General features: G+C 42.5%; 1 protein-coding gene and 1 long non-coding RNA gene across 2 annotated transcripts in view; both read left to right on the top strand.

Annotated features, from left to right (window-relative positions):
- NR1I3 (nuclear receptor subfamily 1 group I member 3) overlaps positions 1 to 26,134 on the top strand; it is an 832,555-nt gene that overhangs the window by 44,603 nt on the left and 761,818 nt on the right. The gene's annotated exons all lie outside the window — the stretch shown is intronic.
- Positions 11,615 to 13,682, top strand: LOC147673950 (uncharacterized). Its single transcript, XR_015302527.1, has 3 exons — positions 11,615 to 11,682; positions 11,934 to 12,082; positions 12,437 to 13,682. It is a non-coding gene; the product is annotated as an uncharacterized LOC147673950 (long non-coding RNA).

The raw sequence follows: 26,134 nt of genomic DNA, 5'->3' as shown, positions 1-26,134 counted from the left end.
AAGGCTTATATTTTTCCTGCTGTTTTTTTTTTTATTTCATAAAAGCCAGTTTGTTCTTTTTGGCACCATGGGGAAATGGAAGTTGCCAGGAGGCGGGGACAAAGATATAACTTCAACTGCTTCAGCAGGTTCCACATCGGCCACCTTTCTGGCCAGAGCAGTTGGGTTACCTGAAAAGAAATTGACCTGGCAGAAAGGTGTTTGTCCCTGGATAAAGGTGAACCATTGACGTTCTCCCCTCACACTTCACCCTCCCAACATCTCGGTGCCACTAATATCCAAATTGCTTCAGTGCTGGGTGACTTCACTGGGAGCGCTGCGACCTCCATACGAGATATGATGGACCTTCATTCCTTGCACAGTAGCAAAGGGGGCACATCCGTCAAGAGGAAACTACAAAGTAAGAGTTAGTAATGGCAAGCATGGGGCCGTTAAGAACTTAAATAAAAATAAAAGAGTCCATGTGCCCAGTCACACTGAACCTGAACCGTGCTCAGGCCTTGGAGAAAATCATGGGGTCATCAATAACTTTAACTGAGCATTGATTCTTGAGAAGATCAAAGCCCAGTTCAATATTGGCGTCACGCCCTGGTAGGAAAAATTAGAAGCCTGGAACAAATGATTATAAAGTTAACTGAACATATCAATACATTTCCGAAAGTCACTGAGGAGGGGGACGTGGTGGTCTCATACGCCGCCCTGGCATCAACTGAATATACGAAGACCTATGCACGGGGAGCTGTACCTACTGTGACGACTGCCCCATCTATTGATTTAATCGCGCCTGCTGGCAGAATACCATCTATTGTGGGAGGGAACTCCAGCAAAAGTTCCCGGAAATCAAAAGCTCTGTCCATGCTACTAAGAATGGAGGGTTCCCCCAACAGAGGACACTCCCACCCATCTCCAGCTTAGCCTACTGCCCTTTTTGCTGCAGTCCAGACAAAACTCTCATGTCTGCTTGCAGACAGGACAGAAACCCTCAGCGATTTGAAAAATAAGGTGTCCATTGGCAAATCAGCAACTCTGCCTTGATCCTCTCAGAGTATAAAGACATTCTCCTCCTTATGAGAGTTCAGTGGATTGTCTAGCGGGGACTGTGTGGTGATCAACTGTTAGACTCCGCATCTAGCTGGCCGCATTTGTTGTGATCCAGGACCTTTCCTCCTTCCTCTCATCACCTCTCTCCCTCTCAACTCTGGCGAGTGTAATGCATTTGCAGAGGTCAACTTATGATGAAACGAAAAACCTGGAAACTACTGAGCAGGGCAGGGTCAGACAGGGGACGGAAAACCTGTTTCTGGTTTCTGATTAAACCATGTTAGTGTTTTTCAGCCGGATCACATGTCCCTATGAAGCAATAAACAAGCCTTTGAGAACATTAGGTAGCAATATTTATTGTCATAAAGTGTTTTGTCTTGACAGGAGAGCCATGGGTGAAGAAGTGTGCAATATGGGTGATTAAATAATTGACAACTCATTGTCCATTCTGTTCAGTTTTCTTCCAGTTGACAGAACAGCTATCTATCTTGTGATAGAAATCAAGATATCACGAAAAATATTTTGCTTGATTTTATAGCGATATTCCCGCCCATAAACATCATCATTAGAAAAATCTGTTATTTGCGCTTTCTGTTCTTTCTTGCCAAAAAACGCATTTCCCTCCAATCACGTCCCTGTAAGATTTGAGGTTTGCATTTTGACTATTAATTCCTGCAGATGTTTAGGGGTGTCAAACTCTGTGGGGTAATTGAAAGTAGAACGTGTTTTCTTCACGGTTGGAGGACTCTGCTGACATTGGAATATCCAGACCTATTGATCTCTTACTAGCAGATCGTTGTGTCTTTGTATTTCAGGAGTCTCTGTTCTTCTTGTAGTATCAAAATCTATGTACCTTTCCCCAGAAGAATGCTCTCAAGCACAGGGTCTTTATTCGTCGTTCAGGGTATCAGAATGAGTAACTCCTAGGGAAATGTACTATCCGTCAGCAGTGGCAGCGGGCGTAGTCCTCGCCAATGTATTGGAATTCTCAGGATGCTACCTGGTAGGATATCTTGTTGTGAAAAGGGACATCTGCTCTATGCAATGTGTACACTTGTTTGGTGTTCCTCCTAATGAAATATGTCTCCGTTGTAACCCTGGACGTAGGACTACTCTACGCTTGCTGAGCGTGCGTAGTTTGCGCTGCTACTACGCGCTAAGCGAATTGCACAAAGCACTGTGCAAAAACACGTAGTGGGCATTTTTTGCTTGCTCGTGGTCCTCAACGTCAAGTTGGCGACCACGAGCGGGCAAAATCACCATCCCGGCGAGACTTTTTCCTAGTTTGCGATCTACAACATCAAGTTGCTGATCGCAAGCGTGGAAAATATACCTTCCGGCGAGATTCTCAACGCAGGGAGGTCAGGTTTCTCATTGCGAGTGGTCGCATATGTTCGCGACCGCTCCCGATGAGAAACTACCAGTCCGCGTCGAGTACAAATCTACTCGAGCGGCAGAAAACGACAGCTTGCACTGTGCAAGATACTGTTTGCAATGATTGCACAGTGTTAACAAGCATCCGGCACTGTGCAATCAGTGCGAACAGCATTTTCCCTACTGCACTATGCAGTTCGCGTAGCTATGCGTAGCTTGCATAGTGCGAAGTGCACTTCGCATAGCTACGCGTAACGCTACTACGCGAACTACACCCAGGGTTACTCCGTTGTTGCATTGGGACATCACTATCCTTTGCTTATTCACATGTTTAGAGTACTTCCTAGGGGAATATGTTTTATTGTGTGTGCTTTATCTAGCACCGTGTCCACTAATTACCTGCAGATTGTTGCAGTGCAGTGTTTTTGAGAGTAAACTCTTTCTTCTTTGGGGTGTTTCTCTTCTGCCCTATGGTCTGGTGGACTACGATCATGCTGGTTTGTGGTTTCCTTGCTCTAGGGCTCATGTGCTTCAGTAAGCCTGTTTTGGGTAAGCACAAGTTCATAGTCTCGGGGTTCCTGTATCTAGGGACATTTGACCTGCTGTCATTTTAAGGGAAGGTTAGTATTCTATGCTCCCTGTCCTTGTGTGACTTAGTGTCCCGATGGTTCCTATTTTGTCACTGCCCATTACAGCCAGTGATTCCAGTCTCACAACCTGGTTCTCTGTTACCACCCCCTTAGCCCATATCCTTCTAGTAAAGTTGTCACCAGTTGTTTATTGCTGGTGGACTGTAAGACTCCTTAGCTTTCTGGGAGATGTGAACACCATTCTTCTACCTGCCATGGGTGAACTCCCTTCCCCTCAAGGTCGTAGAACGATTGCTATGTCAGACATGCATGATGAGCTGTCACCAAAGTGAGAGCTTGTTTTTCTCCCCTCTAGTCTGTAAACCGTGTGTGCCTAATCTCATGTGGCCGAAGTATTCTCCAACCATACCGACCAGACTGAACCTACTCCAACATATCTCCTGTTGACTCCCAAGTCTACATGGTACCTGCCTGCCACGTCCAGGTCCTCCAGCCATCCCCAAGAGGTCAGCAAAGCTCTAGTGTCCGATTCTGACTTATCAGTTTATTGTCACTGGCCTACCTCCCACTCTCGTAAATGTCCACACCAGAGGTCCCCAACCCTTTGTAAGCAATGATCAACATTTGTGTGTCAGCAAAAATGTTCCTCATCATCCTGCGAACCACAATGGAACATGTGAGTGCAGAAGCTTTGGTAAAATGATTGAAACATGAACCAGCACACTAATGAAAATCAGTAACACCTATCAGTGAACAGTAATTGACAGTATATGGGGGACATTTAGAGTAGAGAAACATTGTGCATTTCCGAGCCCAATATAGGACCTTGGCTGCAACCAAATGTGTACGAATTTAGAGCTGAAGGCGCAGTGGATGTGGGCTCTTGCCAAGGAATTATTTTAAAGATAACGTGAAATTGTGAAATTCACAAGGCGTTGGGCCAGACAGACTATTCAACATTTAGAGGATTTATAATTATGCCTTAGCAAAGATTGTGCCAAAAGTGTCACCGTATTTGAAAAAAGTATTTTCCACAATGAAAAATAATCAATAATCTTCAATATGGAAAGAAACTGGAATGAGATGGAATTGATTGGAACCCAGGGGTCTCTATGAAGTGTACCATCGCAGGCATACTTACTCAGTGTACATTCAAAGCACACTTACTGCCAGCACGGTTACTTCCATGCATTGTACCCTTATATGTATATATAGATTCAGCACTTACAGTCTGAGCACACTGTTCATCACTTAAGTTTGTCCATATCTAACCAGGGTGTGTTAATAATAAACACATACACTGACAGCACACACACTTCCCATGTGTGTGCTGCACAACACTTCACCCTTCATGTATTGTACGTCATGCAAGCATCCAGCGCATGCTTTCCTTATGCACGCACTACACAGCACTACATCCTTCATGTCACATAGCCTTTAGATGCATACATACACCCAGTACATGTCATATACTCCTTACAGGCATACATACACCCAGTTCATGCCCTGGCCATACACATACTGGATTGTCCTGCTCTGTCACTGTTCTGTACCCTTCCCAGGCACACATACCTCAAGCGCAGTCACTACTCCTGCGCTGTGCAGTACACCCCATCTACCTGATATAGGTCAAGGGGTGAGTTAAGCACATAGCAGTGGAACTTTTTATTAAAAAGGTGAGTGTGCCTGTATGGCTCATTCTAGTGACACAGAGTAAAGAGGTTCTGATCAGTACTACTGATCATTATGTGGTTCGCTACCATCACCGTGCTTGTGCTGCTTAACTCCTGGTGATGGCACTAGCCTTCCACTACTTTTCGACTGAACGGAACTGCCGTCCCCTCCCGCCCCCCAGTGCCTTGAGATCCTCACGGGTGAGTAGTGCGCTTACAATTCCCTGATTGATTGATTGATTGAATGCTTGATGAGGGTAGGCCTTTGGGCACCTCCTGGTTCAACAAGAATGCAATACATGAGGCAGGCCTATGTCATAACACACATGCATGATTCTTGTTCTCCTTTGACAAAAAATCTGCATTAGGCACCCAGACAACAGTACCTTTGGGCACTCAGGGCAAGGGTACACGTCTTCAACCATGCAGTGGACTCTTCCGTCCCAGCACCTGGCTTTCAATTAACCAGCCTACCATTGGCAGAGCTAGGCACATAGACCTGCTCAACATCAGGATAATCCTGCGTATGATAGTTTACTTCACAAATACACATAACATACTAAGATACCAAAACTAAAGATACCAGAACTGAACATAACATCATTAAACATAACTGAAGATCACATAACATAACCTAGAAAACATAATATAACTAAAGATAACATAACTAAACATTACGTCACTAATCATAAACATACTGGCCCCTAATTGGTGGGAATAGGTATAGGCAATTCCTCTTATGTCATTTGGAAAAAAGACACACTCAACAAGTGAGAGTTTCAAGACTCAAGACTTCAACCTTCATGTATTATTGGAGATGTTTTAGAGTTGTGAGGAATCTGAAAATCCCCCCCCCCCCGGTTTGTGGGAAATAGGCAAATACCACATGATAACTGACTTTTGGAATTGCTTCCAGTATAGTGGAGGATTTCTGCTTAGGAATTCTTGTCTGAATGTGTCAAGTCTCTAGGTATTAGAGCACTATCCTATACCACTGAACTTTATTTAAAGTCTTTTAGTCTGAGGATGGGGGATGGAGTGGCACTGGACTAACCTTTGAGTATGTGATAAGGGGTGATAGACGATCTTGAGCCTCTGTGGTAGGCAGAGGAGGTAACAAGTTAAGGTATGCTGCCACCAGCCCAATAACAAAACAAAGAGCCTATTCGGCTATCAGGGTCATACAGTCAAAAATCATACAGAATTTGTTTCCCAAGTATACCATTGTCTCTGTTTATTCTAATGTGCTACAGTGGTTCTCACAGGAAACAAATATGGTACTGTAATACAAATATGAGCTGTAATTTTGGCCATATTTGTATTACAGTACCATGTACTTTTCAGTTGTTTCCTGTAAGAACCATTGTAGCACATTATAGTTACATGCCCAGGTTTTCATGGGCTTGAGGGTGGCTCATGTAGTTATATGCCCGTTGTCTCCATTTAGGCATGCCTGAATATTTACAAACCTTGGGTTGCAGAGACTATCCTCTCTCTTACTGGCTAAAATAAGACCCAACATTCAGTTTATGCACTCTTGTTTACACTGTAGATGCAAAACAAAATAGATAACAAACATGGCATTTGGTTATGTTTGGGTTCATGATATTGCTTGTGTTTATTTTTCCTTCTCCTGTATTTTACTTTGTATATTTTTATAGGAAATATGAAGAAAATGTTGTTTGAGCATTTATTACCATAACATATTGATTTGACATTCCCTATCTTATGTTCATTGCCATCTGCATCTCTGTCAAATTTTTTGGGATGAAGAGGGGACGATCCCTGGGTGTGTAATGCACTTAATACATGTAATGGCTTGTTGGTAACACTGTAGGCCTTATTTAAAATGTCGCAGAATATGTGGCATTGATATTTTTGTAATACTAGGAATGTGTAGCGTTAAAGCACAACAACATTATTTGCATCAAATGCAAATATATATAGGAAATACGTTCAACAGTATTGTTCACCTGAGCTATTCCAGTGTACTTCCTCAAATTTCTACATCAGAATGGTTTACCTGGTGCCACCATTATTACCACTTTACAGTATTTTCTTTGGATTCGGCAGATCTCAATAAGGGCGTATGTCTTTTTGCATTGTTCCCTTTAAATTTTGACTACATCTACATCAGCAATCATTGCAGGAAGCTGCTACACTTACCATTTTGGTTCTGCCCATCTGGGACCGTATTACACAAAGTCCACGGGGGCGCAACGGGAACTTGCGCCAGCATTTGCGTGCCCCTTGTGCACTTGATATTGCAAACAGGGCCGCAGACGCATGAGTGGCCCCTTCTGTAATACTGAAAGTGCTTTCTTAAGAGGATGTACCCTCATTTACATTGCATGGGGCCAGAGGGAATGCCTTTGCCTCTGTGCCCGCACCATATTATAGACACAGGCGCCGAGGCAAAGAAGCTGTCTGTAGGTGTATTAACAGTGCACCCGCTAAGAGGTGGCACACTGTGATTGTGCCTCCTGATAGCAGCCCTCTTGAGAGGGGGAATGGGTCCTATGGAACCCTCAGACTTCCCCTTGCAGGTGGGTGCAGTCACTCACTGCACCTGCCTGCAAGGGGATCTCTGATCCCCTATAAGAGTGCAGGCGGGTTGCCACCTGCACAATGAAACACAGAGCGGCTGCTTCAAAGCCACTCCGTCTTTCACCTGAATGAGCTGCCCCCGGTGCAGCACAAGTTTGCAGCTGCCTTGGGTGCAGCGCATTCTATGTAATAGGGTGCACTTTCCCTGCTTACGCCCGGTGCACCTGTTTTAAGGTATGCTGGGCGCAAACAGGGAAAGCGTGCCCTATACATAATAGGGCCCATGATCCTTGTCATTTTGGGCTTCTTCATTTCTTTACATGTCTGATATGCTCCACTGTTCTTGCTTTTATCGCCTACCATTTTCATAATGGACCTCTGCCTTACCCCTGTTCCCCTCCTTCAAGCCACCCTTTCTCTCACCCGTTACTTACCTGTAGTGGTTCATGCCCACATGACTGCCCATCTGCAGTCATCTGGCTCACTGGTTAGAGGCGGCAGACCCGGAAGCAGAGAACGGCCCGGGACCAGGGTTCAATTCCCGACGCGGCAGGGTCGTGGACCAGGGTCAGCGGATTCGATAATTCTCGCCTCGGTTCCTACTCTAACCAGGGATCACACTCTGCAACTCTGGGCATTAGCTTGCCTCATCTCTACAACGGCCCCCCACATTCGCCGGGGATGCCTGGTTTCACCTTGGAGATACCCAGTAGGGACCATCTCACAGGGATAGCCAGGACGGGTTCCCCAGCGGTCTACAGCGCCACAACGCCTCAGGGCAGCAGTGCGCTTTACACGACACATACATTTACATTTACATTTACATTTAATGGTGTCCCAGTTTTGCACATAGTTCTTGGTATCTTCTTCTGCATAGCCGAAAGTCAGATTCTCCTGCACAGTTGGGATATTTCACTTTTTCTCCTAATTACTGTCCATGTTTCTGAGGACCCACCTACCTGAATTTTATAAAGTATGTGGCACCCCATTCAGATTCTATCCTTTTCTTCTGGGCCCTATTTGTGCTTGCTATAGAAATCTGTTCACTTTATGTCTTGTGCGTCCAAACCAAAACATGTACTGCACATTGGAAGACCCTAATTGGCCTACTTAACTCCCTATAGGTCCATTGTAAATAGTGCCTTAAGTGAAGCTATGGCATGGAAAATGAAGTGCCACATGTGAGCTACTGTTGTGTATTTCGACCATCTACATATATGACAAAAATCTATGGGCCTGAGTTAGAAGTCGGTGGACACAAACGAGACGGATATCCTGTCCGCCGGATAACCATGCCGGATAACAATGCCCATAGGATAGAATGTGGTGGTAATAAGGGGGATGGGATCTCCATCACGTTTGTGACAGAGTGTTCCCTTCTCCTGACTTCTGAATCAGGCCCTATGTCTGCCAGGAGCACCACTGTGCTCTGACTGGGCTGCAGTTTAAATGCACTGCAGTGATATATGGCAGAGAAAATGGAGGAAAAGCCTATTTCATATATTCATAAGTCCCCCCTAACGGTATGACTTACAAGGAAAAGGTGCAGGGTGCTGATATATAAAAAAAAATAGGCCACATTACATATTGGGCTAATTGTGCCCTCACAGTAATCCAAACCCTAATACAATTTGGCCTGCTATAACCTTTCCCCAATAGGCCTTGGTGGAACTAAAATCTTTATTTTCCACCTCCGCTATCAATCGGCTAGAAAAACGCTTCAAACACATTCCTTGCTTAGTTTTTAAAATCTGAAGTAATGGTGAAGTCATATTTTGAAGAAAAGTATTTTATAGTCCATTCTGCCAATCATTACTCCTCCAGAGCTGGAATGCATATCCTTGGCTGGGAGACTTACCAACCCTGGCTCAGAGGACAATGTGTTGCCTTTGGGCCCAGGAAAGGTTAATGGGTATAAACTGCTGACCAGTTACCAGGAAATAGCTATGCGGGAGTGGACAGGTACAGTTGGCAGAACAAAGGAAAGAATTAGCGCTACTTCTTTTGACTTGGAGATGCCAAAGAGGGCTTCTTCTGTTATCCCCATGACCCTTGTATACAGTTAGGCTCCAGCCACAATCAAAGTGAAAACAGTGTGGACCCTGTCAGGTAGGGAAGGGGCCAAGACGAGGAAGACATGCCTGCCTCGTGGCAGCCGAGTCCTACCATCTAAAAACAGGGGCTCCTGGGTAGTTTTACCGGAGGGTAGAGAAGAAGTGCTGCAAAAGTAGGTGAAGCACTGTGAGAAAATTGTTAGGATTGGGCAGTAGAATTTCTCCAATTGCTGGCTAGTGCATAGGATAAATCTACGGCCACCTTCTCAGAATATTCCTGGACCTTAGAAGACTTCATCTGAAGAAGGGCCTGCTGGAAGGTTAATCCTGACTCCTGGCCCCTACTTGAAGAAGAGGACTCGCACATGGACTGCTGAATCTTGCTGGTACCTTGCAGGGGGACCAGGTTGAAGAGAGACTTAGGGCCCAGAAGCCTGCTTTTAGGTGCTCGGGGATGCAGGTCTGACCAGAAGAACATTTCCCAACAGTTTGAGACTAGGTCTGAAGGTAAAACATATGACCGGTAAACCCGCTTGATGTATCTGACCAGCCCTCTATCACAGCTGGCCTTAAATTATGAAATTCCTAGTCCATTGAGAACTATAGTTTTCGCCTAGTGCTCGATTTTCCCAGGGCACTTCATGTCTTAAAACCTTAAAAGTACACATCTCTGGTTCTCCATAACCCTTTTTGATATATTGAAGTTCTTGGCGTCCATTGTTCACTAAATTGTTCTCTAGTTTTCTAAATTGATTTGAGAATGTTATTGTGTTGTGCTCTTTACTTTCAAATTGTCAGTACTACTTGGGCCTAGATCACATTTCTCTGGGGATTGTCTGCTGCTTGTGTCACAGCTAACTGGGATTGAGATGAGAATCTCTTATAACTTTGTTTCGGCCAAACCAGAGTGGGTTTATTGAGTTTGTAGGGGTGCCCCTCTCTCAAATTAATACCCCAATTACTGACCAACTGCACTCAGTAGAGCTGGGTGCTCAGATACACTCAAGACACGTTATGCAACAGATACATTACGACCATTATGAAAAGTCAAATGCCTCTGTGTTACTTCAGATGTTTCTTGAATAGAAAATCCCAAATGAGGTTATTTACATTCCATTTGCTTGTTGCTCGCACATTTTCATTTCATTGGGGTCCCACTCTGAAAACTTTCCACTCTTCTTCTGGCCTGGAGGTGGATAGGTTGGATGGCATTATCAAAGATCTGTTCACCACTGACCCAATGCTGAACCACCTTGATTGTTGGGTCGAAGCCTCTCAAAACTCCATCAAACGATCTCGTGCAGGTGGAAAAACCTTTGAGGTCTGTGCCACTCAGTGTTGGAACAAACTCCCTCTAGCCTTACCTGCCAAACAGAATCAGCATTCCGTAAATCCCTGAAGACCCACCTCTTCTCTTCCTAAACTGGCTCTCTGATCCTATGGCCTCTGGTTCCAGAGTTCTCAGCGCCGCGACGCCCCGTTGGGGCAGCTGTGCGCTTTACAAAACACACAAAATAAATAAACGGAACCCTTTGGCCCAGACACTCTATGTACTTGCAGCAAGAAGAAGTAAGCCTTCTGTAGATTGGTTGTTACTTTTTTAATGGAATTCTGCATTGATTTGTTGATATTGACTGTTGAAAAAGCAAGTCCTGTGAAATGTATTTTTACATCTTGTATACTACATGCGCTATATTGTGTCATTTATTGTAGCCCAATCGAACTTGTTACACATGTTCCCTATTGACATGTGTTTCGCTTGTGTGCCTATGTCTTCTCTGTGAAAGCTTGTACCTCATTTTCATCTTTTCCAGATACTAATTTTGTACAGGCCAAATCAGTTTCCTCTTTTCCAAGGTTAAAAAGTAGATTTTCATTACGTTTGCTAATAATAGATTGGGTAATCTTTTTAAATTACTTACAAATAACAAAAAGTCAGTATCGCCTTGTTGTGGTGCATTTTGAAGGGAGAGTAAAAATGGATTATTTAGAATACATTTGCTTGTTGCACACTCAATTTGTATCTTTTTTAATGGTGATCTCATAGTCTCATGTCATCTGCCACTGATAGCACTTCAACTCCACTACTCCCAGTAGAACTAGCACTGGACACCACCACCTTCCCCACTGGCGGGCCACAGTACCACCACGACAGTCTGCAGCTTCAGTTTCTTTGTCAGCACCAACGTAGACCCGAAAGGAGCTCATGCAAAGGGATCACATTCTGGAAGTGAATGGTCTAACCTGATATGGTAGGGGGGTTGAGCCGCAAACCAACAAATCACTATTCCTCAGTTTGCAGGTTCTTGAGGCCTGTGTTATGTGGCAGGCTCAAAGCAGCTGGTAGAAGTGTAGCCATCAGTAGGTGGTGTACTATCAGTGAGCAGCAGGGGGCAGAGGCAGGTGGTGTACTATCAGTGAGCAGCAGGGGGCAGAGGCAGGTGGTGTACTATCAGTGAGCAGCAGGGGGCAGAGGCAGGTGGTGTACTATCAGTGAGCAGCAGGGGGCAGAGGCAGGTGGTGTACTATCAGTGAGCAGCAGGGGGCAGAGGCAGGGCAAAGGCTGGAAATGCAGGAGGAGCTCTTAGCAGCTGGTAGAAGTGTAGCAATCAGTAAGTGGTGTACTATCAGTGAGCAGCAGGGGTCGGAGGCAGGGCAAAGGCTGGAGATGCAGCAGGAGCTCGTAGCGGCTGGTAGAAGTGTAACCATCAGTAGGTGGTGTACTATCAGTGAGCAGCAGTGGGCAGAGGCAGGGCGAAGGCTGAAGATGGAGAATATTCATCCTCTGCAGCAGCAGGAGAATGTATTGTGCACTTGTATAGCGCGAATCTGCCACCCAGAGGGTATCCTGGCGCTTTAGACTTTACTGAACCATTTACACAGACAAGTTGTTTAAGCTGTTCTAGGGAAGAGATGAGTTTTCAGACTTTTCTTGAAGGATGGAAAGTCCTCCAAGCTCCTCAAGGACAGAGGGAGGGAATTCCAGAGCTTGGCAGCTGCGTGACCAAAGGACCGGCCCCCCATCCATAGCCTGTGGATCCTCGGTACCACCGCCAGATATAATGAGGAGGAGCGTAAAGGTCTCGCTGCATGGTACCAAGAAAAGAGGTTCTGTAACATGACTGGACCTTGGTCATGTAAAGCCTTAAAAAAGGAGTGGCTCTTTATGAAGCCACCACTGCATACTGTGACATCTGATTTTGTCTTCTGTTGCCTTGGTAGTTTGTTGATCATTTTGTCAGGGATTTTGAACACTTCTTATTGCCACAGTGCAGATCAGTGCTTGGGTTCCTCCTTCCAGAATTGCTTCCATTGCCATCACCTGTGAAAATTTCAGGTTTGACATTACCCAAGCAATAATGGAGTCTCCCACTGGCTGATGTTGTTTGATGATAACGTTAGAATTAATGTAAAATATTAGGTTAGATTTGAGCTGGCCTAGAAAATAAATGGCATGAAGGTAGACGGCGACAAGGCACTGGAAGGTTTAAGACATTTGAATGTGGAGGCGCTGGAGCCTGGCATTGCTTTCCAGTTCAATAATTCCTTACAGACTAGGCCAATTGCTTATTTATTTAGCCTATCTTCCAGTAGGATGATGGAGCTCTGAGAGACAAACAAGTCCCTGATAAACATGGAGTGAGGCTGAGCCAGGAATGAATCATGCAAATGTTGCCTGCACATGAGATGGACTATATCAGCCTGGTGACAGTTACCCTGTTTGATGTTGTGTAGCATGCAAATACGATTGGGATTTCGGACTGCTTTGTTAGGGAGTGGTGGGAGGTACTTTGGCGTTTGGGGAGTGGTGTTTGTTGTGAGTATGATGGCGGATGATATTGATGAAAAGTTGAACACTTTGAAGACGGGTTTTTGTTGGGAGTGTTGAAAGAATGAAAACGCTGGTTGGAATCAAATGTGAATAGGGAACTTTATTGGTCAAAAAACGGGCAATTAGCACAACTAGGAGAGTGCACCTTCTTCCATCTCTGTGGACCAGAACGAAGGGCAGAGAGGAGGCTGAAATGAAAGTAGCTATGGCTTGAGTGTTTGCAACTCCATGCGTAGGGCATTGTCAGAAGTCTTTACTCTGTAAAAAGTCATTTCCCCTGATCTCTTGGCAGGACAGTGGTATACCAACAAATCGAAGTGCATACATTGTTTTTGTGTTTGAGACTGTTTTATTACGTTTTCAAGAAAAAGAAATAAAACAAGAAAAACAAAGAAAAAGGCCAAAAACATTCACATGTTGTAGACCATGTTACAAATTATAAATGAACAAGTAATATATTAATACAATATATGAAAAACAATAGAAAGAAAAGGAAAAGGAGAAGAAAAAGAGAAGAAAAGAGAAAAAGGAAAAGAAAAGAGAAAGGAAGAGATAGATTGTTCTGAAGCTTAATATGATAAAAGAAAGGAAAAGAGAGATAGTGCATAGGAGCATGTGTAGAAAGATATCTTGTAAATGGTAGCCAGAGGAGGTCAGATTTTTCATTTTTTGAGAGAGAATGGAAGAAGAGAAATGGGCAATTCTATGTTAATCACAAATAAAGTTCCACCAATTTTTTTGGGTGGAACTGATTTGTGATGAGGATATTTTAGAAGAATCTTTCCAATATGATAAAATAGCGCTGCATGCTAATGCAATAAAGAGGTCAAATAGTAAGGAGATAGAGGAGAAGTGATCAACATCAGGTGAGGAAGAACCTTGAAAAACATTTTGTAATGATAATGTAAGATCACAGTTAAACATTTTCATGCAAATAGCCCAAATAGTTTTCCATAATGTCAAAACATTTGAACAATCATAAAGTTGATGTCTCAAAGTGCCGGTAACATTAGAAAAAGACTAGCATAATGGAGAAGAGGAGGGGGAAAACTTGGAAATACACACAGGTGTGATAACAGCTCTATTGTAAATAACATATAAAGATTGTGTTATACTTGCAGCAGCAGAACCTTTAAATAACTTAGACCATAATTTGTCCCAAGCCGAAATAGAAAGAGAAACAGACAAGTCTGTTTCCCACCCAATTTCAATAGGGGATTTAGGTCTTTCAGTAACGTGTAAAACAACAGCTTATAAACAAGAGCGGCTTTAGGTCTGTGCATCTGAAATAAACTGTATAATGGAGTAGGTGGAGTGAGAGAGGGTGTATCAGCAGGAAGGTCAAAGGAGGCCAACTGTAATTGTAAAGCAGATGATATTATGGTATATTCATTAATCCAAGAGATAGGTAAATGAAACCGTGTTTGAAATTCAAGAAATGGAATAACAGAGTTTTGGTGAATTTATTGGTGGACAAAGATAATTCCCTTCTCCTTTCAAAATTTGTAATAGAATAATTTACCCTTATATTTGAGAAATGTATTGTACCAAATCGTAGAGGATACAAAACACTGAAATGGAGATAGACCAGTGGTGAATGTATTGTATAATAAATTCTGGAAATATTTTAAAATAGGGTTATTAGATGTAAAAGTACAGTTGGACATATATACTACGTTCTAAAAAGAAAAATCCTTTAATAATGAGCGTTCAAAAACAATCCATCTGGGGATAGGGATATCAGCAAAATCATAGAAAAGGAATGTTAAATCAAAAAGGCTGAAAGATAAGCTTTACAATTTGGAAAAAGTAGGCCACCTTCCGATTTGGGACATGTAAGTTTTGTAAGAGCAATTTGTGGGTGTTTCTTATTCTTATTCCATAAAAATGTTGAATAAATGAAGTTAATTTGAGAAAAATATGAGACGGGAATCCGAATAGGTAACATAGATATTGTATATAGGACATGATGTACAATCATCATTTTGATGGTATCTAGCCTACCCCACCAGGAGAGATAAAGGGGAGTCCAAGTGGGAAGGAATGATTTTAGTAATTAATGCAATGAACGTATATCTAATTGTGGTAGACAGAGAAGCAGAGAACCAAATACAAAGGTATTTGATTTTTTTTGGGCACCATGCAAAATTAGTGTCATTAAACATATATTGGTAACATAAAGAGTTCAGAGGTAAAACTTCTGTCTTAGATAGGTTTAACTTATAACCAGAAATACTGGAGTATAACCGAACCTCATCCAGAAATGGAGGGAGGGAAGTAAGGGGATTTGACATGTAAATTAATATATCATCAGCATATGCTGACATTTTGGTTTCTATGGAATTATATGCAAAGCCAGAAATATGAGTATTAACAAAAATGCGTTCAAGGAAGGGCTCAAGACATAAAATAAATACCAGAGGAGAGAGGGGACAGCCCTGACGTGTACCTCTAGATAACTAAAAAAAGCTAGAAAAGTGATTATTTGCAAAAATACTGACACATGGGCAGGAGTATAATAGTTTAATATATGAAATGAATGTAGGTCTGAAACCAAACCATTGGAGAATTTTGAACATAAATTGCCAATTAATATGATCAAAAGCCTTTTCGTCATCCAAAGACAGCGCTGCAAGAAAGGATTTGAATTTTTTTCCATAGGAAATATTTGCAAACATTCGAGCATTATCCGCTGCTAACCTGCCCTTCACAAATCCAACTTGGTCAGTCTTAACCAGTAATGGAATAATATTTTCAAGATGAAATGCAAGAATTTTAGCAAATATTTTACAATCATAGTTAATTAATGATATAGGGTGGTAATTTTTACAAAGGGAATGATCTTTGTCAGGTTGGGAATGAGAATTATTAAGGCATCCTTAAAAGATTCGGAGGCTTTAGCATCATCAATAAAAGAATTAAAAAGTTGCAAGAGTTTGGGAACAAAAATGGAGGCTAAAGTAGAATAAAATTCAACGGAGAGACCATCAGGTCCTGGTGCCTTTTGATTTTTTTAAGGATTTAATGGCATTAGTTATCTCTTAGGCAGTAACGTCTCTCTCTAATGAGTTAAACTCATCGGGCATGGAAGGGGGGGCTGGAAGGCCCGTAAAGAAAGTATCCAGATTTTGATTAGAGGGATTTGTGTAATCAGAATAAAGAGATTGTTAGTATTCAAGAAAAACATTAGCAATATCTTCATCCGACGTCACAAAATGTTTAATGGATTCATTTAAGATGGGTCCAATATTCTCACGTTCAGATTTGTTTTTCAAATAATTGGCTAACATTTTACCTGCTTTATTTTGGCCTCCATGATATTTAGATTTAATTTTAAGAAGAATATTACAAACTTCGACTGTCGCAAGTTTGTTAAGTTCAGATTTGGCTTTAATCAACTCCTGAAGAGTTGAGGACGATTTGGGAGTAAAATAATTATGTTCCAATAATTTGAGCTGCTGTAATTGATCTGTATGCTTTTTCCGATTAGTTTTCTTTTTTCTTGAAACATATGAAATAGTTAAAGGCACGGAAAGAAGGCATGCCAATTATTGGAAATAGAAGTGTCTAATGGATTATTAAACTTGAAAAACTCATTAATAAAAGTAGTGGCTTCTTTGATGAAAAGAGTATCAGATAATAAAAAGTTATTACGCTTCCAATGGCTGAATTCTGGGGAACTAACGGAAAGGTCCAAAATAGTTTGGACTGGTGCATGGTCAGAGATGAAAATAGACCCAATTTCCGATGATTGAATGGATGGGAGTAGGGATTAACTAACCAAAATATAATCAATCCTGGAACGTGTTTGATGAGCATTGGAAAAAATGTAAACTCAAGAGAGTCAGGGATACAAGTTTTCCAAACATCATATAATGAACGAGAGGTAATGGCCGATTGGAATGCTTTGTGGGATTTATCAGAATTAAACTTACATTTAGATTGTCTATCAGAATAGGGGTCAATCCATTGGTTAAAATCACCTGCTATAATAATATTAAAGCAATCAATGGAAGAGAGTAAAATCTTAATGTCATTCCAAAATTTAGGGTCTGGTTTGACTGGGCCATAAATATTCAGTAAAACCAGAATTTTGTTTTGTATAACAACCTTGGCCATTACCCAACGTCCATCTTCATCATTTTGTGTAGATTACATTTGTACAGATAATGACTTATGAAACAATATAGCAACACCCCCTTTTTTGCTAGAGGCATGGGAGTAAACAACTTGCCCCACCCACTGCCTTTTTAACTTAAGTGATTCCGCTTCATTACAATGTGTTTCTTGAAGAAAATAAACCTGAGAATTTATTTTGGATAGATGAGATAATACCTTTTTGTCTTTTGACTGGATGTCCAAGACCACAAACGTTCCATGTGACAAACTTACACATGATGGAGGGATGGGGGTAATACACGTAAAGAGTTGATACACGTCAGGGATACAGCTAAAAAGGAAAAAAAAAACATATATAAGATGAATAGAAGAAATAAGCTTAAAAAAAACAAACATTACTAATGGACACATGTAACGAATTAAACATCATTGAGTTAAAGAAATAGATGAATAGAAATAAGGGAAGAAACAAAAAAGATAAAAGGAATAGAACTAGAAAAAAGAGATGATAGATCAAGGAAAGAAGTCCAGATCTATGAGAAAGTAGCAACAACTGATGCATGGGGCGTAACTGCACCAACGAGAAATGGAGCGACAGTGAGAAAGATAAAAGTGATATAGTTACAAACAGCCATACTGATTGTGGTATGTAGAGGAAGCAACAAGAACACTAAGGAAGGTAGGAAGAACCAGCTGCAGAAATGACCTCAATTTAAGAGGATCATCAAACGAACGTGTAGAGCCATCATGAGTAATTTTACATAAGCAAGGATGAAGGATATCATATTGAATATTCAATTGTCTCATTTGAGGACGTAGAGCCAGGATTTTTTTTTTTCTGCATTGGTAGCATTAGATAAGTCTTGGGATATGAAGATGTTATGACCAGACCATTTAAGATGATGTTTTGCTTTAGCTGTAGAGAGGACTCACATTAAGTCAGTAAATTCCAAAAACAACATAATTATCCCTCTAGGTTTGGAAGCATGAGGTTGAATTCAACCAAGTCTGAATATTTATTGAAGGCTCTGGTGGAAGGTCCAAAAGTTCTGACAAGAATTTCTTTAAAAAAGAAGCATATCCGGACCTTCAAGATTTTCTGGCAAACCATTAAGACGTAGGTTAGTGCGTCAATTCCGATTTTCAAGGTCGTCTGTGTGAAGCTTTAGACGTTGAACTTCCTGTTCCAAAATCAGGATTTTTGTAGAAACATCATGTAGATCACTGATGTGATGCTCCATATCTAACACCTTAGCTTCCATACTAACCATGTATCCTCTATTTGTTGAAGCTTCTCGTTAGTCGTGGTCATAAAAGACTTAATGCCTCTTACTTCATCCAAAATAATATCAAGAACAGTGTTTTGAGAGGATAAAATGGGTGAAGGATCATTTTTGGCTCTCTTGAGTTTGGTACCTGAAGAAGAGGCTCTGATAGAGATTGGAGCTTCATTAGCCATCTTGAAATGATGAGGAGTGCGAGATGTGATTTTTAATGACGATTTCAATCTGCCCATAGGCACATCAATAATAAATGAGGCTCCAGAGAATAATTTATCAAAAGAATTAATGGCAGCATAAGTTCATCAGGTAGGCTGAAATCGCTGATATTGCATGTTATGGCCAGCAGTGACAAAGCTTATGGCAATAAGGGAGATTAGTGTCAGATGAAAAAAAAGGGGAAAAAAAACACACGTTGCCACGCGTTAATGGACTAAACGCCGGTTTACCTTAGAACTGGTGAGGCGATCGGCTGATATAAAATGGCGGCCGCTGCTCACAGCGCGTTTAGGAAAACACCGCCGCTGCCGCAGGATCGCTGGAAGATGTTAGAGTGGTCAGAGCGGTTGTAATCACCGCTCTGACCTTTCATGTAGAGGAATCCGTATTCTTAGTTATTGCGGAATGTGGGCTGAAATCCTTCACGAGGCTCCACGGTCGGACGGAGCTCACAGGAGAGCCGCCATCTTCCTGCGGCGCGAGACCACCCCCGCATACATTTTTTTGAACACCATAGTTCTCTCATTTCTTCCTAACATGGCGGACTGCACTTTTGCAAAGTCATCCTGTTCAGTCTGATCCTGGCAAGAGCTAGGGCATCTGAGTAGAAACCCTAGGCAAATATTGTGAGCCTGGTATTCTCCCAATGCTAAAGCTGAATGGGCAGCTGAGTTGGCAGAATTCATAACATGAAAAGTGGATTCAGATTGCATGGATTGCTGTGTCTGGGACTTTCTACCAGCTGGCAGACACAGTAGCAATATAAAATAAAACAAATGGGCTAGTTGGTCCATTACTGACATCCTGGTTATACTTCTATTTGAAGTAACCTCTGCGAAAACTGCAAACAATGCTTCAGTTAGTCATGCTCCAGACTGCATATTTTTCTGTGCCCTGGAAATTTGGGGCCTTATGTATCAAGAAACCCTTTTGCATTCCTCAAATTGCAAAATTTGGGTAATCTCTATTTAAGGAATGCAAAATGGTATATAAGAAAATAGCGATTACCTAATAGTTATTCCTAAAGATTCACAATTAGGTCATCTCTATTAGGTAATACTACGGTGCGAATCGGCAATCACGAACTAGGAATACAAAACCAATCAATCAATCAATCAGCGGTTTATAAAGCATGCTACTCACCCGAGAGGGTCTCAAGGTGCTGGGGGGGGGGAGAAGTACATCTCCGGATCAGTCAAAGAGCGAGGTCTTGAGGCACTTCTTGAAGATGTACAGAGGGGGGGAACCAATGGTGAGCCAATGATGTCCAGTGGCCTAAAGCCCGACCTGAAGCACCCCCTAAAAACAAATATGCACAAGTAAAGCACACATATGCCCTAGGGGCATGTGTGAGCTACATGGCCCCTTGAAAAATGCATTTTTGTGCATTTTTCATAAATTGCACATGGTTCCTATTGACTTTGAGTCAATGCTAATAGCATTTCCTAAAGGCACAGTTAGGCATATAGAAAATGCTTGGTACATGTGCTTACAGAATCACAAATTGCAATTTGCAATTTTAGGTACTCGCAAAAAAGTCACAAGTTGAACCAGGTCCAGGGAGGACCTAGCATCGCCATCCGGGCTCGACTTTTCCTATAGGAGCAGGGTCAAGACTGATTTGCAATTGGCTGGGTCCAAAGTGAGGTGGCATGTTGAGCAAAATAATGATCGACGGGGATCCGGCCATGAGTAATTACCAGTAGCTGTGATTAATTCAAGCATTCCATGTATCACTTTTTGTGTTCTTCGCTTTTTGTATACTGCAGTGTGTTGCCCGAAGTGGGGCTGGTATGCCCAGATCTGGGTCCCATGCACAGGCCCGGACTGGTAATAGCGAGCACCGGGCAATTCCCCCCGTGCGCCGCACGGGTGGGGGTCGGTTTTGGGCCCCTGGGGGCCGATTTTGTTACAGGGCCGTTTTTGCAGCATATCGGCCCTGCAACAAAATCGGATGAAAACCGGCCCCGGCAAAGAGCTCGGGGGCACCACCAACCTTCCCCGAGTGGGGAGGGGGGCCGGCCGAGCACTTTGCCAGGGCCCGTTGTGGTTCCCAGTCCGGCCCTGCCCATACACACTGTGCCACTGGACCCAAGTTGTACCTGGCTGATGAGACCTAATCAGGGCTAAACTGGTCCTAGGTTGCTTGTGTTCCGGTTCAGAGCAGACCTTGCCTGGCAGTTCGGGCTGGACTGTTTCCATTGGAGCAGGGTCAAGACTTATTTGCATATGAGTTGGTCCAAACTGAGGTGGCATTACTGGCAAAATAACGATGAACTGAGATGCCGCCCTGAGTAATTACCAGTGACTTTAACATGAACACATAGCAATCTAAGGACGTTTTGAAGTCCTTGTTCATGTTTTGAAGTTTTTGACATTTTATGAAGTACTTGCAATTGTATCTGCATTCCTGTGACGCTCTTTTAGTAACTGAGTGTTCAGATTTCTTTACATTACTTTGCAAGATTGTTATCACTTAGTTACATTAGGCATTTACTTGTACGTGTTGTAGAAATGTGGTTCCTGTGTATAGTGTCTCCTACAAGTGAAATATGCCAATATTTTTTTTCAAAAATGTCATGAACAAAGCTTGGGTTGGGGGAGGGGGATTAAAGTTGTATTTCTTCCGAACATTTAAATGACAGCGCCTTCGTGAGTTTTATTAAAAATCAGTTACCATTGCATTAGCCGTCGGTTCCTTCAATGCATATGAAGGGTTTTTCAAAATGCACTCCTCAAAACATGATTGGAATTATTTCTAATCTTAACATTACCATACCGCCATTTTTCAATGAATAAATATACATATTTACATAGGCAGCTGGTTCGCGCGCCGTGTAATGGCGCGCTTGTCATCTCGGATCCCCGCGGCCCGGCCTAGCAGTGTGCAAGTGTGCAGAATCTCTGGTGGTTCGAGTTCATTTAAAGCGCTGCCTCGTTTGAGCTCGTAGCACAGGGGTTGGAGCGCAAATCCATTTACAAATTCAATTAAAAAGATGGGAAATGCAGTGAGATAATACAGCGAGCCGTAGGCGCCCTGATAATACAAACATCATTACACCGTTTCATGCGTCAGAGAAGTCAATCACAGTAAGGATTCACGCTCTCTGAAACAAGAAATTCACTTTTATTTCAGTTGTGCTGAGGGACCTCCGCTCCACCCACCCCCCTTATAGTTGTTGTCATCATGCCCCAAGTCCCCTCAGGAATTCTGTTCTGCCGTAAGGTCATGACGCAGTGGTGTGACGCGCCATGATGGGCCCCCTGCAGAATGTGAAGAGACCCCCTCAACTCCCATATCCCACTGATATTCATTGGTGAGCTAAATGAGGGTCCCCTGAAAGCCCCCCCCCCCCCCCCCCCCCCCCGCACTGCAGGGCGCTGCATTATGCCCCCGTCAGGAAGAGAGTTATCCAGATCCTTCCGTTCAGTTCATGACCTCACCCACAGCCTCGGTGCATTAATGCCCCTGTACCTGTTTTGTGATGGTTTTTGTTCTTGCTCAACTTCTATTCTTCCTGTGGTATATTACTACACTTGTACCTACTGTGTGATAGTCACTGTGCTATCCACGTTCTCATTGCAGTACACTAGAGTCGATTAATCTACTTTGCAATAGTTCTATGATAATTGTCCGTAACTTTGCGTCACGCTGATGTACACCTATTGTAAAGAAGCACTTCACGGTGAGGCAAGTTCAGTACTATATTCAGTAACTCCAGCTAGCAGTCAGCCGGGTGAGTGCCAGGCAACAACTGCCACACACAGAATACCCAAGGTCCCAAAGTATAAATCTGACACACCAGAACAGACCAAGAGCATGGCAGGGAAAGCAGACACTACATCTTCTCCCCACTGAAAACAATCAAAATACCACTACCCCATGAAGCCACAACACTGAAGGAAAAAAAAAGAAGACAAAAATCAATTAAATACTATTAAGAAAGCTGCAATCCAGAGAGTCAGTCATAATACTTTTATTTGATTTCATTAAAAATCATAGAAGGGTATACAACCCACCATAGTACATTGTTAATTGGGTTAATCCAGAGTGTTATATTCCCGAGTTAGGCCCATGTAGCGAAGCAGCCTATTTCTTACATTGCCCTAGAAAATAACAATTCAGCAATGAACTTTTGCATTCGTTTGCATGCACAACGTTTGATTAGTTCCTCTGAAACTACTTTTCTTTATGCATCAAGCTTCGCACAACACTATCACGATGCCTTGAACATCATGCACTAGGCCTCTCTACGCACTAGGTACAAAAGCCGTCCTATTTTATTCCATGTGCTTCCTAAATATCCATAACGTCTTTAATCTAATGCGCACATTGTGAAGGCTGCTTTTTATTATAAAATAATAGGCATCCCGATAGATTGGGAGAGCAGGCACTTCTGCTGACACCGAAGGTCTGTGCATGCTGAGAATCCACCAAGCACCGGTCTGACATTCAGTGAGGGGTATCCAACTCGAGACCAAGACGGGGTCCTTCACTCTATTCGATCAGGTAATGGGGTTTGATCGTCCCATGGGGGGATTCTTGGCCCTACACCCACACACACTCACGGTGCAGTCAGAGTAGGGTCAGTATCGTAGGAGTATGTTAGATTACCGTATTTTGCATATATGCTGCATATATTCAATGCTTCAGCACCATGATAGAAATGTATCTACTGTTCACTCTTTCCGTGCTTGTAATAACGTTCATCTGCTTCTGTCTACTAATCATTGCAGCACATATATTTTTAACAAGAATAACATTGGTTCAACGAATATTATTGAAAACCTCCCACCTTGTATTCTCTGTATATTTCTCTGAGAATAAGTGAGCACAAATGACTGAGCGAAAGGTTCTGTACTGTTTCCATAATTCCTGAGGAGTCAGGGTTTTTATGTTCAGTTAATGCCAGAAATCATTCGCTCCCTGGTAAGGTTAGGGGGGTTTACGGTGGCACTGTGAGCTAGCTGGTCTATAGGCCAACATATCCTGTGGGGATGTCTGGAATCAGTCTTGACCGCAAGACCTAAGTTTATGTTGCCAAACCAGTGGCATAGGCAGGGGGGTGCAGTGGGTGCGGGCCGCCCTGGGTGTCATCACTGAAGGGGGGGGGGTGACAAAATGTAAAAAATATGTGTTTTAAACACATATTGATATTTTGTCAAGCCTGGGGTGACAAGAAATTGTATGCACCGGGTACCACCTGACCTTGCCACTGGTCGAAACAATGCGCAGATCCTTTGGAATAGTAAGAACTATATGACAGAACATTCTCAACAGACATGACATCCAACTAGAATGCTGAGTAAGAAGCTACACAGATTGAACAACATGGCCACCACAAAATTCATAAACGTCTGAGTCTGAGGGCAGAATGTTCTAACAAATAAAACAAAGGCTTCAAGGAGCGCAAGGGGATTGGAATCCCCTCAGGCTTCCTGTACCCTTTGTTCACAGCCAGAGCTGTGAACAAAGAAACATTGGAATGTTGGAGCTCCAGGCTTATACCAGCCATTACAAGCCCAGAGCACTCCATTGTTTTCAATGGAGCTCCCAACATTCCATTGTTCTAATGAGGCATACTTCAAAGAATCCAAAATAAGCCCCAGAACATCCATTGCCCCAGCTTCCTAATGATTATCAGGACATTCTTGGGAATGAACAGAGATCTCAGGGCAATTTGGCATTTGACAGCACATACACAATCTATTCAGTTCTGCCCAAATGTTTCAATATTTGATTCCACACCAGGATACCAAAAAAATCGAATAACCCTTCTTTTAGATTTAACACTGTCAAAGTGGTCTTCATGATGCATTTGGGAGGTTAAACTGTGAAACCCCTTAGCAAGAACCCGGTGTCATCAATTGACAATGCATCTTTGATTTCCCATAAGAGTTTCAATTTCTCACCTACATGCTACTTGCTGGGCACCAACTCTGGGGATGTTCACATACTTCACATGGAACATCTTCTCTAGTGTAACCATTAAATGATTCTCTCACCAAGATTTTAAATTGATCAGTTGACTGCACCAAACAACAAAAAAGTCATCCCAAGCATTTAGAACATGTTCTATTACAGGTAAAGTTGACCTAACTAGACAGTCTCCCACATTATTCTTAACAGTATCCTGCAGATATAATCCAGCAATCTGAGAGCCATTATTAATTGTGAGATTTGTCTTCAAAACCCTGCTGGTGGTTAACATTTTTGTCAGTAGCTTATGGCACATGAGGAGAACATCAACATCACAAAATATAGGTACATTTTCAAATACTCACTCCCAGTCACAGATCTGGGTTTAATCCACTGTTATTTTGCTTGTCACGTCACCCCAGTTTGGACCCAGCCGTTTGCAAATCAGTCTTTATCCTGCTCCTGATGGGAACAGCCCAGCCTGAACTGCCAAGCCATGTCCTCCCTGGACCGGAAACACGCATCCTGGTACCGGTTTCAGGGTATACCCCTTCATCAGCCAGGCTAGCTTGAATCCAGTTGGGCAGTGAGCAAGGGATCCACGCCTGGGCATACCCATAGTAACATATGGCGCACATAGCAACAACCCAAAATAAAATGATGGATGTTGAAAAGATTTTCAAACACCCACTCCCGGTCACATATCTGAATGACCAGAATAAATGCATACTGCCTAAATGTTTCCAAGCCCCATACATATGCCTACTTAGGCAAATGGCCATCTCTTACGTGCTGTACCCCCAGTTATTTGTACTATTTGTTCGGCTGGTTGTAGAACTCTGTGCACTTTGTCTTGCTAACCATAGTAAAGTGCCTGTGTGCCTTCTTTTAAACATGGTCAAATTGGCATCACCCTAATGGGCGTAGTACATTCACCTAAAGTCACTAGTATACGGTACAAAGGGTACCTAGGGTTTGGGAGTTAAATGTCACTACTGGACTGTAGCACCTATTCTGCCGTCAATTACAGTGTCAGTGCAAACATAGCTTCAGGCCTACCAATGTAGCCTTGCTGTTACAGTATAAAAACTGCAATTCGACCTAATAAAGTAATTACTTTTGACAGGTCAAAACATTCCTTTGAAGCATTAATAAGTCACCCCTATGTGGGCCTTTGTATTCCAGAAGGCATGTCCATGTATTTAGAAGTTGTACATGTAGAAATGTAATATTAATGTGTGCTTATAGCGACTTGTACCCTAAAGCTATTTTCACTGTGATAGGCCTAGTTGACCTACATAGAAAACTAGAGTACACATTAGAATACTGTATCTCTGGAATGAGACCAACTAGAAAAATAATTAAATCACTATTTGTAATAGTAAAAATTCAGAGCCATATTATCAAGAAAGGGCGATACATTATCACCGCTTTTATCGGCAGGAAACTGCCTATAAAGCGGCGATAATAGACTTGATAATAGGC

The sequence above is a fragment of the Lissotriton vulgaris genome, chromosome 12 (assembly GCF_964263255.1).
Source record: "Lissotriton vulgaris chromosome 12, aLisVul1.2, whole genome shotgun sequence".
In the NCBI taxonomy this organism is placed as follows: domain Eukaryota; kingdom Metazoa; phylum Chordata; class Amphibia; order Caudata; family Salamandridae; genus Lissotriton; species Lissotriton vulgaris.
Note: the sequence above shows the minus strand (reverse complement) of the source record. Positions and strands in the feature narration are given on the sequence as shown.